Source organism: Bos indicus, chromosome 28 (genome assembly GCF_029378745.1).
Source record: "Bos indicus isolate NIAB-ARS_2022 breed Sahiwal x Tharparkar chromosome 28, NIAB-ARS_B.indTharparkar_mat_pri_1.0, whole genome shotgun sequence".
Taxonomy (NCBI): Eukaryota; Metazoa; Chordata; class Mammalia; order Artiodactyla; family Bovidae; genus Bos; species Bos indicus.
The window spans coordinates 35,265,084-35,275,165 of NC_091787.1; positions in this window are offsets into that span (position 1 = coordinate 35,265,084).

Below are 10,082 nucleotides of genomic sequence, written 5' to 3' on the forward strand. Positions count from 1 at the left end.
GTCTCTTTCAATTCTCATTTCCTCAGTGTGTATGCCCAGCAGTGGGATTGCTAGATTATAGGGCAGTTCTATTTCCAGTTTTTTAAGGAATCTCCACACTGTTCTCCATAGTGGCTGGACTAGTTTGCATTCCCAACAACAGTGTAAGAGGGTTCCCTTTTCTCCACACCCTCTCCAGCATTTATTGCTTGTAGACTTTTGGATAGCAGCCATTCTGACTGGCGTGAAATGGTACCTCATTGTGGTTTTGATTTGCATTTCTCTGATAATGAGTGATGTTGAGCATCTTATCATGTGTTTGTTAGCCATCTGTATGTCTTCTTTGGAGAAATGTCTGTTTAGTTCTTTGGCCCATTTTTTGATTGGGTCATTTAATTTTCTGGAATTGAGCTGCAGGAGTTGCTTGTATATTTTTAAGATTAGTTCTTTGTCACTTGCTTCATTTGCTATTTTCTCCCATTCTGAAGGCTGTCTTTTCACCTTGCTTATAGTTTCCTTTGTTGTGCAGAAGCTTTTAAGTTTAATTAGGTCCCATTTGTTTATTTTTGCTTTTATTTCCAATATTCTGGGAGGTGGGTCATAGAGGATCCTGCTGTGATTTATGTTGGAGAGTGTTTTGCCTACGTTCTCCTCTAAGAGTTTTATAGTTTCTGGTCTTACGTTAAGATCTTTAATCCAGGTTGAGTTTATTTTTGTGTATCGTGTTAGAAAGTGTTCTAGATTCATTCGTTTACAAGTGGTTGACCAGTTTTCCCAGCTGCTGCTGCTGAGTCACTTCAGTAGTGTCCGACTCTGTGCGACCCCATAGACGGCAGCCCACCAGGATGCCCCGTCCCTGGGATTCTCCAGGCAAGAACACTGGAGTGGGTTGCCATTTCCTTCTCCAATGCATGAACGTGAAAAGTGAAAGTGAAGTCGCTCAGTCATGTACAACCCTCAGCGACCCCATGGACTGCAGCCTTCCAGGCTCCTCCATCCATGGGATTTTCCAGGCAAGAGTACTGGAGTGGGGTGCCATTGCCTTCTCCGAGTTTTCCCAGCACCACTTGTTAAAGAGATTGTCTTTTCTCCATTGTATATTCTTGCCTTCTTTGTCAAAGATAAGGTGTCCATAGGTGTGTGGATTTATCTCTGGGCTTTTTATTTTGTTTCATTGATCTATATTTCTGTCTTTGTTCCGGTACCATACTGTCTTGATGACTGTGGCTTTGTAGTAGAGCCTGAAGTCAGGCAGGTTGATTCCTCCAGTTCCATTCTTCTTTCTCAATATTGCTTTGGCTATTCGAGGTTTTTTGTATTTCCATACAAATTGTGAAATTATTTGTTCTAGCTCTGTGAAAAATACCGTTGGTAGCTTGATAGGGATTGCATTGAATCTATAGATTGCTTTGGGTAGTATACTTATTTTCACTGTATTGATTCTTCCAATCCATGATGCAGCCCTCTTCTTAACAGGGGTTGGGGACCCCTACTTTAAGGTATAGACAACATCCCTTTAGTGATTAACTTGTAGAAAAAGCAATGGAATACAGAGGTAAAAGTAAAAGAAACAAATCCAATATGGAGTCAGATTCGCTCTTCCCTATTACACAGGGAGTCAGGAAAGTCAACTGCAGACCAAGCAAGGGCTGACTCTGATCACTCTGACCAAGCAGCTGACTCTGCTTCCTGAAGTAGGTGTAGAGTTTAAGGCCTCATCAAGGAGGTCTTTGAAGATGAGTAGGGTTCTTCTTTTCTCTTTATTTTTATTTTATTTTATTTTTTTAAAATTTTATTTTATTTTTAAACTTTACAATATTGTATTAGTTTTGCCAAATATCGAAATGAATCCGCCACAGGTATACCTGTGTTCCCCATCCTGAACCCTCATCCCTCCTCCCTCCCCATACCCTCCCTCTGGGTCGTCCCAGTGCACCAGCCCCAAGCATCCAGTATCGTGCATCGAACCTGGACTGGCTATACAGCATTGTGTTTCTGCTGTACCACAAAGTGAATCAGCTATATGTATACATATATTCCCTCGATTCTAAATGTCCCTCCCCCACTCCACCCCCCAAATAGGATTTTTCTAAGCAGTATGTATTATGTGCCATGGAAATTGGTGGGGTGTAGCTAGGTGACAGGAGGAGAGGATCCATAAATCTGGGGAATGTTTGGTCAGGTTATTGAGGGCCTTGAATGCCACTCTAGGAGAGTCACCCTTTATGCTGTAGGCAGAAGTGCTGGCAGGGATTTTGGCTGAAGGATGACTCAATCATACCAACCCCCTTCTTTTTAAAAAAATCTTTTTCTTTTGAAATAAGTGTAAACTTACAAAAATTATACAGTGAGTTCTCGAATATTCATCAACAGCTTCCCTAAATATTAACATCTTACAAACTACAGTAGAATTATCAAAGTCAGGAAGTTAACATTAACACAATACTATTAAATAAGCTATTGGGGCAGTCAGAGCACAGGTTGGAAAAGAATTTCCAGACACACAGCGTTTCAGAAGGGAATGAGTTTATTAAGAACAAAGAGCTGAGATAATATGGGCACTGCGAGCACAGCGGGCTGACCTCCTGACAGACCAGGGAGAATTGACAGTTTTTGTGGGTTAATAGCTAATGTTTATAGCCTCAATGGCACCCCACTCCAGTACTCTTGCCTGGAAAATCCCATGGATGGAGGAGCCTGGTAGGTTGCAGTCCATGGGGTCGCTAAGAGACAGACACGACTGAGCGACTTCACTTTCACTTTTCACTTTCATGCATTGGAGGAGGAAATGGCAACCCACTCCAGTGTTCTTGCCTGGAGAATCCCAGGGACGGGGGAGCCTGGTGGGCTGTCATCTCTGGGGTCGCACAGAGTCGGACATGACTGAAGCGACTTAGCAGCAGCATAGCCTCAAAGAAAATTCCAGCTGGAAAGTTGGTGTTAGGTGATTGGTTGGGGTGCTATAGAGTTGGTAGCACATATAGAGTGTTTACTGGAGTGGGCATCTTTGCCTAATTGAGAGTCAGGAAGCTTGTTAGTGATGATCAGGGACTTTTGGCAATGGTTACAAAGGGACTCAGCTTCGGAGGTGACCTTGATTCTGGACTCCACTTCTGTGGCCTTGGTGCAAGGCCTCACACCTGTGGCCTTGTGGGGTGGGAGGCAACATAAGCTACAGACTTTATTCAGATGTTGCTGGTTGTCTCACTAATGTTCTTTTTCTGGCACAGGATGCAATCCAGGATCCCACATTGACTCAGTTGTCATATCTCTTTGCTGCTGCTGCTGCTGCTAAGTTGCTTCAGTCGTGTCCGACTCTGTGCGACCCTATAGATGGCAGCCTACCAGGCTCCACCATCCCTGGGATTCTCCAGGCAAGAACACTGGAGTGGGTTGCCATTTCCTTCTCCAAAGGGCTCCTTTAATTTAGAACAACAGCTCCTCAGTCTTTTTTCTTTTAAATCTCTCATAACTTTGACAGTTTTTAAGAGTTTTGGCTAGTTATTTTTGTCCTTCATAACCTTGATACTTCTGAAGAATATTGGCTAATTAATCTTTAGAATGTCCCTCAACTTGAGTTTTTCATGAAGACTTTGAGGTCACACATTTTTGGTGAGAATCTCACATGAGTGATGCTGTGTTGGGCTTCTCTTGTGCTTCAGCTGGTAAAGAATCCACCTGCAATGCAGGAGACCCTGGTTTGATTCCTGGGTCAGGAAGATCTGCTGGAGAAGGGATAGGCTACCCACTCCAGCATTCTTGGGCTTCCCTTGTGGCTCAACTGGTAAAGAATCTGTCTGTAATGTGGGAGACCTGGGTTCGATCCCTGGGTTGGGAGGATCCCCTGGAGAAGGGAAAGGCTACCCACTCCAGTATTCTGGCCTGGAGAATTCCATGGAATGTATAGTCCATGGGGTCACAAAGAGTCGGACACGACTGAGTGACTTTCATTTTCTTTCTAGTAAGTCACATCAGAAGTCACATGGGATATTGCTCTGTCTCATTACTGGTGATGTTAACTTTGAAAGATGATATGGTAAAGGTGATGTCTGCCAGGTTCCTCCATTGCAAAATTTCTGCTTTCCCTTTTGTAATAAATGAGTATCTTGTGGGGCGGTCACTATTATACCCACCCTCAACCTGGTGGAGGGAGCCTTTCTCCCAGTCCCTCTGGGCTGAGGATTATCTTTTCAGGCTCTGATGGGCCTAAAACTGACCTATCTCCTCAAATTTGGTTCTTCTTATGGATCTCCGTTTCCATGATATAAGCCTCATAGATGGTTGGTGGGAATGTAAATTTGTACAGCGTTCGTGGAGGCCCATTTTCCAGTTTCCACAAAAATTTTAAATGTGTATACTCTTTAACTTTACAATTTCACTTAGATGATGAAACACATGTACACAGAAGGCATATGGTGTACTAAGGAGAAGTTAAAGTTAACAAATTTCCCTTTTCTCCATTTTTGATGATAGCCTTCCTGACACGTGGGCTTCCCTGATAGCTCACATGGTAAAGAATCCACCTGCAATGCTGGAGACCCCGGTTCAATTCCTGGGTCAAGAAGAGCCTCTGGAGAAGGGATAGGCTACCCACTCCAGTATTCTTGGACTTCCCTTGTGGCTCACCTGGTAAAGAATCCGCCTGCAACGTGGGAGTCTTGGGTTCAATCCCTGGGTTTGGAAGATCTCCTGGAGAAGGGAAAGGCTACCCACTCCAGTGTTCTGGCCTGGAGAATTCCATAGACTATACAGTCCATGGGGTCGCAAAGAGTTGGACACGACTAAGTGACTTTCACTCATTCTGACATGTGTGAGATGGTATCTCAATGTGGTTTGATTTGCATTTCTCTTGGGCTTCCCTGCTGATCCAGTGGTGTAGACTCCACACTTCCATTGTAGGGGGCATAGTTTTAATCCTTGGTCACAGAAGTTAGCATGGTACATGCATGTGCACTAAGTTGCTTCAGTCATGAGGTGTGTTCACTCTTTGCAATCATATGGACTGTAGCCCACCAGGCTCCTCTGTCCATGGGATTCTCCAGCTAAGAACACTGGAGTGGGTTGCTGTGCCCTCCTCCAGGGGATCTTCCTGACCCAGGGATCTAATCCATATCTCCTGCGGCTCCTGCATCGCAGGTGGATTCTTTACCACATGGTGCAGCATTCCCCGCCCCCCAGTAATTTGATTTACATTTCCCTGATGATTAATAATGTTAAACATCTTTTCATGTGTCTATTGACTGTCTGTATGTCTTCTTTGGAAAAATGTCTGTCTAGATATGCCCATTTTAAAATCAGATTGTTTGTTTGTATGAGTTGAGTTATATGAGTTCTTTATATATTTTGGATATTAGCATCTTATCAGGGACCTTCTTGGTGGCAGAGTGGATAGGAATCTGCCTGCCAGTGCAGGAGACACAGGTTCAATCCCTGGTCTAGGAAGATTCCACATGTGGTGGAGCAACTAAGCCCATGAACCACAGCTGCTGAGCCTGTGCTCTGGAACCTGTGAGCCACAACTACTGTGCCGCATGCTGCAACCGCTGAAGCCCATGCACCTGTAGCCTGTGCTCTGCAACAAGAGAAGCCACCACAGTGAGAAACCTGGGTACCACAACAAAGAATAGCCCCACTTGCCAAACTAGAGAAAGTCTGCCTAAAGCAGTGAAGACCTAGTGCAGCCAAAAATAAATCAATAATAATTTTTTAAAAAGGCATTGTATACACACACACACAAGTAAAAAAAAAATATATATATATATATATCAGATATATCATTTGCAAATATCTACTCCCAGTTGGTATGGGCTTCCCTGGTGGCTCAGACAGTAAAGAATCCACTTGCAATTCAGGAGACCTGGGTTCAATCCCTGGGTTGGGAAGATCCCCTGGAGGAGGTCATGGCAACCCACTCCAGTATTCTTGCCTGGAGAATCCCATAGACAGAGGAGCCTGGAAGGCTACAGTCCATGGGGTCACAAAGAGTTGGACATGACTGAGAGACTAAGCACTGCACAGTTGGTAGATGGCCTTTTCCTTCACTGTGCAAAACCTTTTTAGTTTGATATAGTCCCATTTGTTTATTTTTGCTTATTTTGCCTGAGACATATCGAAAAATGATATTACCAGTACGGATGTCAAAGAGCTTATTGCCTGTTTTCTTCTAGAAGTTTTATAGTTTTAGGTCTTACATTTAATTCTTTAATCCACTTTGAATTCATTTTTGTGCATAGTTTGAGAGTAGTCCAGTTTGATTCTTTTGCATGTGGCTGTTCGGTTTTCCTAACATCATGTTAATGAGGTTTTCTTCCCCCATTGTATATTCTTGCCTCCTAGCATAGATTGTTTGGATTCGTTTCTAGGCTCTATTCAGTTCCCTTGATCTGTGTGTTTGTTTTTGTTCCAGTACCACACTGTTTTGATTACTATAGCTTTGTAGTATAATTTGAAATCATGAAGCATATTACCTTCAGCTTTGTTCTTCTTTCTCAAGGTTATTTTGGCTATTCAGGGTCTTTTGTGCTTCTGTACAAATTTTAGATTTGTTCTAGTTCTGTGAAAAATGTTCTTGGCATTTTGATAAGGATTGCATTGAATCTGTAGCCACTATGGAAAGCAGTATAGAGATTCCTCAAAATATTAAAAATATAATTACCATATGATCCAGCAATTCCACTCCTGGGTAGTTATCCAAAGAAAACAAAAACATATCTATCCCTGCATTCATTACAGCATTATTTACAATGGCCAAGATATGAAAGCAACCTAATTCTAAATGAAAGTCACTCAGTCATGTCTGACTCTTTGTGACCGCATGGACTATACAGTCCATGGAATTCTCCAGGCCAGAATACTGGAGTGGGTAGCTGTTCCCTTGTCCAGGAGATCTTCCCAACTCAGGGATTGAACCCAAGTCTCCTACATTGCAGGCGATTCTTTACCAGCTGAGCCATGAGGGGAGCCCAGAAAGCAACCTAGTGTCCACTAATAGATGGTGATGTGTGTATGTGCATATATATATATATATATATATATGCACACCAAATGGAATATTAGTCATAAAAAGAATGAAATCTTACCATTTGTGACAATATGGTCCACCTGGATGGTATTATGCTTTGTGAAAGAAGTTAGAGAAAGACAAATACTGTATAATTTCACATATATGTGGAATCTAAAAACAAATGAACAAACATAGCAAAACAGAAGCAGAATTATAGAAACAGAGAGCAAAAAGATGGTTACCAGAGGGGATGGAGGTTGGGAGAGGAAAAAAGTAGGTGAGAGAAATTAAGTACAAACTTCCAGTTGGAAAATAAATGAGTGACAGATATGAAATGAGTAGAGTAGGGAATTAGAGTCAATTAGGTAATATCTTTGCATGGTGACAGATGACAACTAGTCTTATCATGGTGATCATTTTGAAATGTATAGACACATCAAATCACTGAGTAACAGGAGCTAAGACAGTGTAGATCAATGATACTTTGAAAAATCCAAATCACACAAACTCATAAAAAAAGAGATCAGATGTGTGGGTGGTCAGAGGGGGAACTGGATGAAGGCAGTCAAAATGCACAAACTCCCAATTATAAGATAAATAAGTAATAAGGTTGTAATGTACAAAATGATAAATATAGTTAACACATTAACACTGCTGTATGTTATATATTGTATGAAAGTTGTTCAGAGAGTAAATTCTATGAGTTCTCATTAAGGAAGAATTTTTCTCTATTAATTTTGAATCTATATGAAATTATGGATGTTCACTAAACTTATTGCAATAATCATTTCATGATGTATATATAAGTTAAATCATTATGCTGTGCACCTTAAACTTACACAGTGCTGTATGTCAGTAAATCTGTAAGTAAATAAATGGATTCTATCTATGTACGCCAGCATGGAATTACCTGCAAGATTTACTGTTGAATAAAGAAAGCAAGTTGCAGAAAAATGTGCACAATACAATCCCATCACAAACCAAAGTACATCTGTGAATCTGTATGCATGTATATTATACACTGTTTTATACATGTCTCTCTCTATAACTGATATTTAGAAAAAATGCTCAGTCAGCTGCTAAAGGTGCAATCTCTGTTATACACAGGAATTAGGATGACAGTGAGGGTACTAATTAACTGGCAACTTTGTGTTAGACATTTCTCATTGTTGAATGATTTGATGTGTCACAGCAAGCATGGGATATCTTTGTAATGGCAGTTACAACTCCTGTTGCAGCCCCACTCCTCCTTGTCCAGGAAAGGAAACTGAGGCCCAGAGAAAGGGCCTTGCCCAAGTCTAGCTGGGAGGTTAGCAGCACGATGAGAAGTAGATGAGAAAGCAAGGCTGGGAGGGACCAGAAGTGAGTAGACGACAGCCAGTTGGGGAGACCATGTAGAAAATGTACTGTTAAGGGAGAAGAGGGGCTGGGCCCTGCCTCCGCAAACTCTGAAAGCTCTGTGGTCCTTGAGAAAGTGGAGAGCAGAGTTCTGCGCCCCAGCACAGGACACAGATCCTGAGTATGGCGGAGGTGGCCACAATGCTGACTGAGGAAATGCTGCTGAGGACAGTCTAACTGCAGCTGAGGGTGAAGAGACACAGGGAGTGAGTGCCAGAGAGCAGGCTGGGACAGCCCAGGACCCACTGATTCCACGTTCATTGCCCTCATTTTATGAATGGGACTGAGAACAGATAAGAAACCTACCCAAGGTCACACTGGACTCCAAAGCCCATTCTTCACTGTGGATATGCCTCTGGATATGAAAAGTGCATTTTACTAAGAGTTGATCCCCAAACTAGCGTGTGACACTTACCTACACTTACCTAGGCCTTGAACATCCTTTTAAAAAATCACACTTAAATTGAGAATTTTTGCAACCAAAATTTGAACAGCACTGAACTTGACCAAGAAGGAACAAAAACAGAACAGAAACGAAAAAAGAGGAAGGAAGAGAAAAAAGAAGGTATATACAAGTGTTGATATTTTATCTCTGGAATAATTCTGCTTTAACTCTGTTCCCTAGGACCAATGAATAGATGAGTGGAGAATTCTAAACTGTTCCAACCAGTCTGCAAATTTTATTCTTTGTAAATCTAAAATATATTGAAATTTTTGTGTGTTGTGCTGAAGCTTAAATGGGGTGCTGAAGTTTCATGTTTCTGACTGAGATATAAATTTAGTTTGAAAACAGATGTTCCAATGATTGGTTTCTCCTCAGGGTGACTACTTGAACCTGAATTTCCAGTTTGCCCTGATAAAGAAGAGAGGATCCTGGAGGGAATTCTTGGGCTGATGGCCTGGACAAAGGTTAGTAGGTGGGAATATGTACTTTTGGGTCAATATTAGTGAAGAAATTTGCCTGAAGGGGCAGAAATACTGATTCAGGATCGATAAGAGGTAAATTCCATTGTGTGGGGCAAGGTTACATTCGAATTTTTAAAAGAGGCAGAGAATTTAATTTTAAATAATTGCTACTCTTGTGGATCTCTAATTTGTTGTCGTTCATCAGAAAAAATGTGTATATGTTGTATCTGAAAACCAAGGGACATAAGTGAGCTACCATGGTCATAGGAATTAACTCACCAATTAAGGAATGTTGCTTGTCACCCGTTTCTACAAGACTCAAGTCACTAAATGCCACTTCAGTTATTGATGGATAGCACACTCTGGAAAGAATTCAAGGTGAAGGTCAAGAATGAGGCACTCTCTGGTCTGGGAAAACTGGCAGAACAGGCCCTCAGATAGTTAGATATTTTCAGGAGAAATTTTTATGAACCCAGATTCTTGCATCAGCCCATGGTTAGAAAAGCACTGAAATAACTAGCTGAGATATCTGATTCTTGTGACTGATAGCAACATTCTGCAGAGATGTGTGCCTGATTGCACATACTCCTTCAAAATCACATACCTCTTCAGAGCAGTTCTTCAAAGCAGTCTGAGGGGCTGTCTCCTGGGCTGTAGTTCTCATTAAGACACTGAATGATCTCAGCTCACAGGTCTTATGTTGTATATGGATATTAGTTAAGCTGAAAAACAAAACAAAACAACGTTGAGAACTGGCCTGGAAGTTAGGACAAGGTAGCTATTTCCCAGCTCTGCT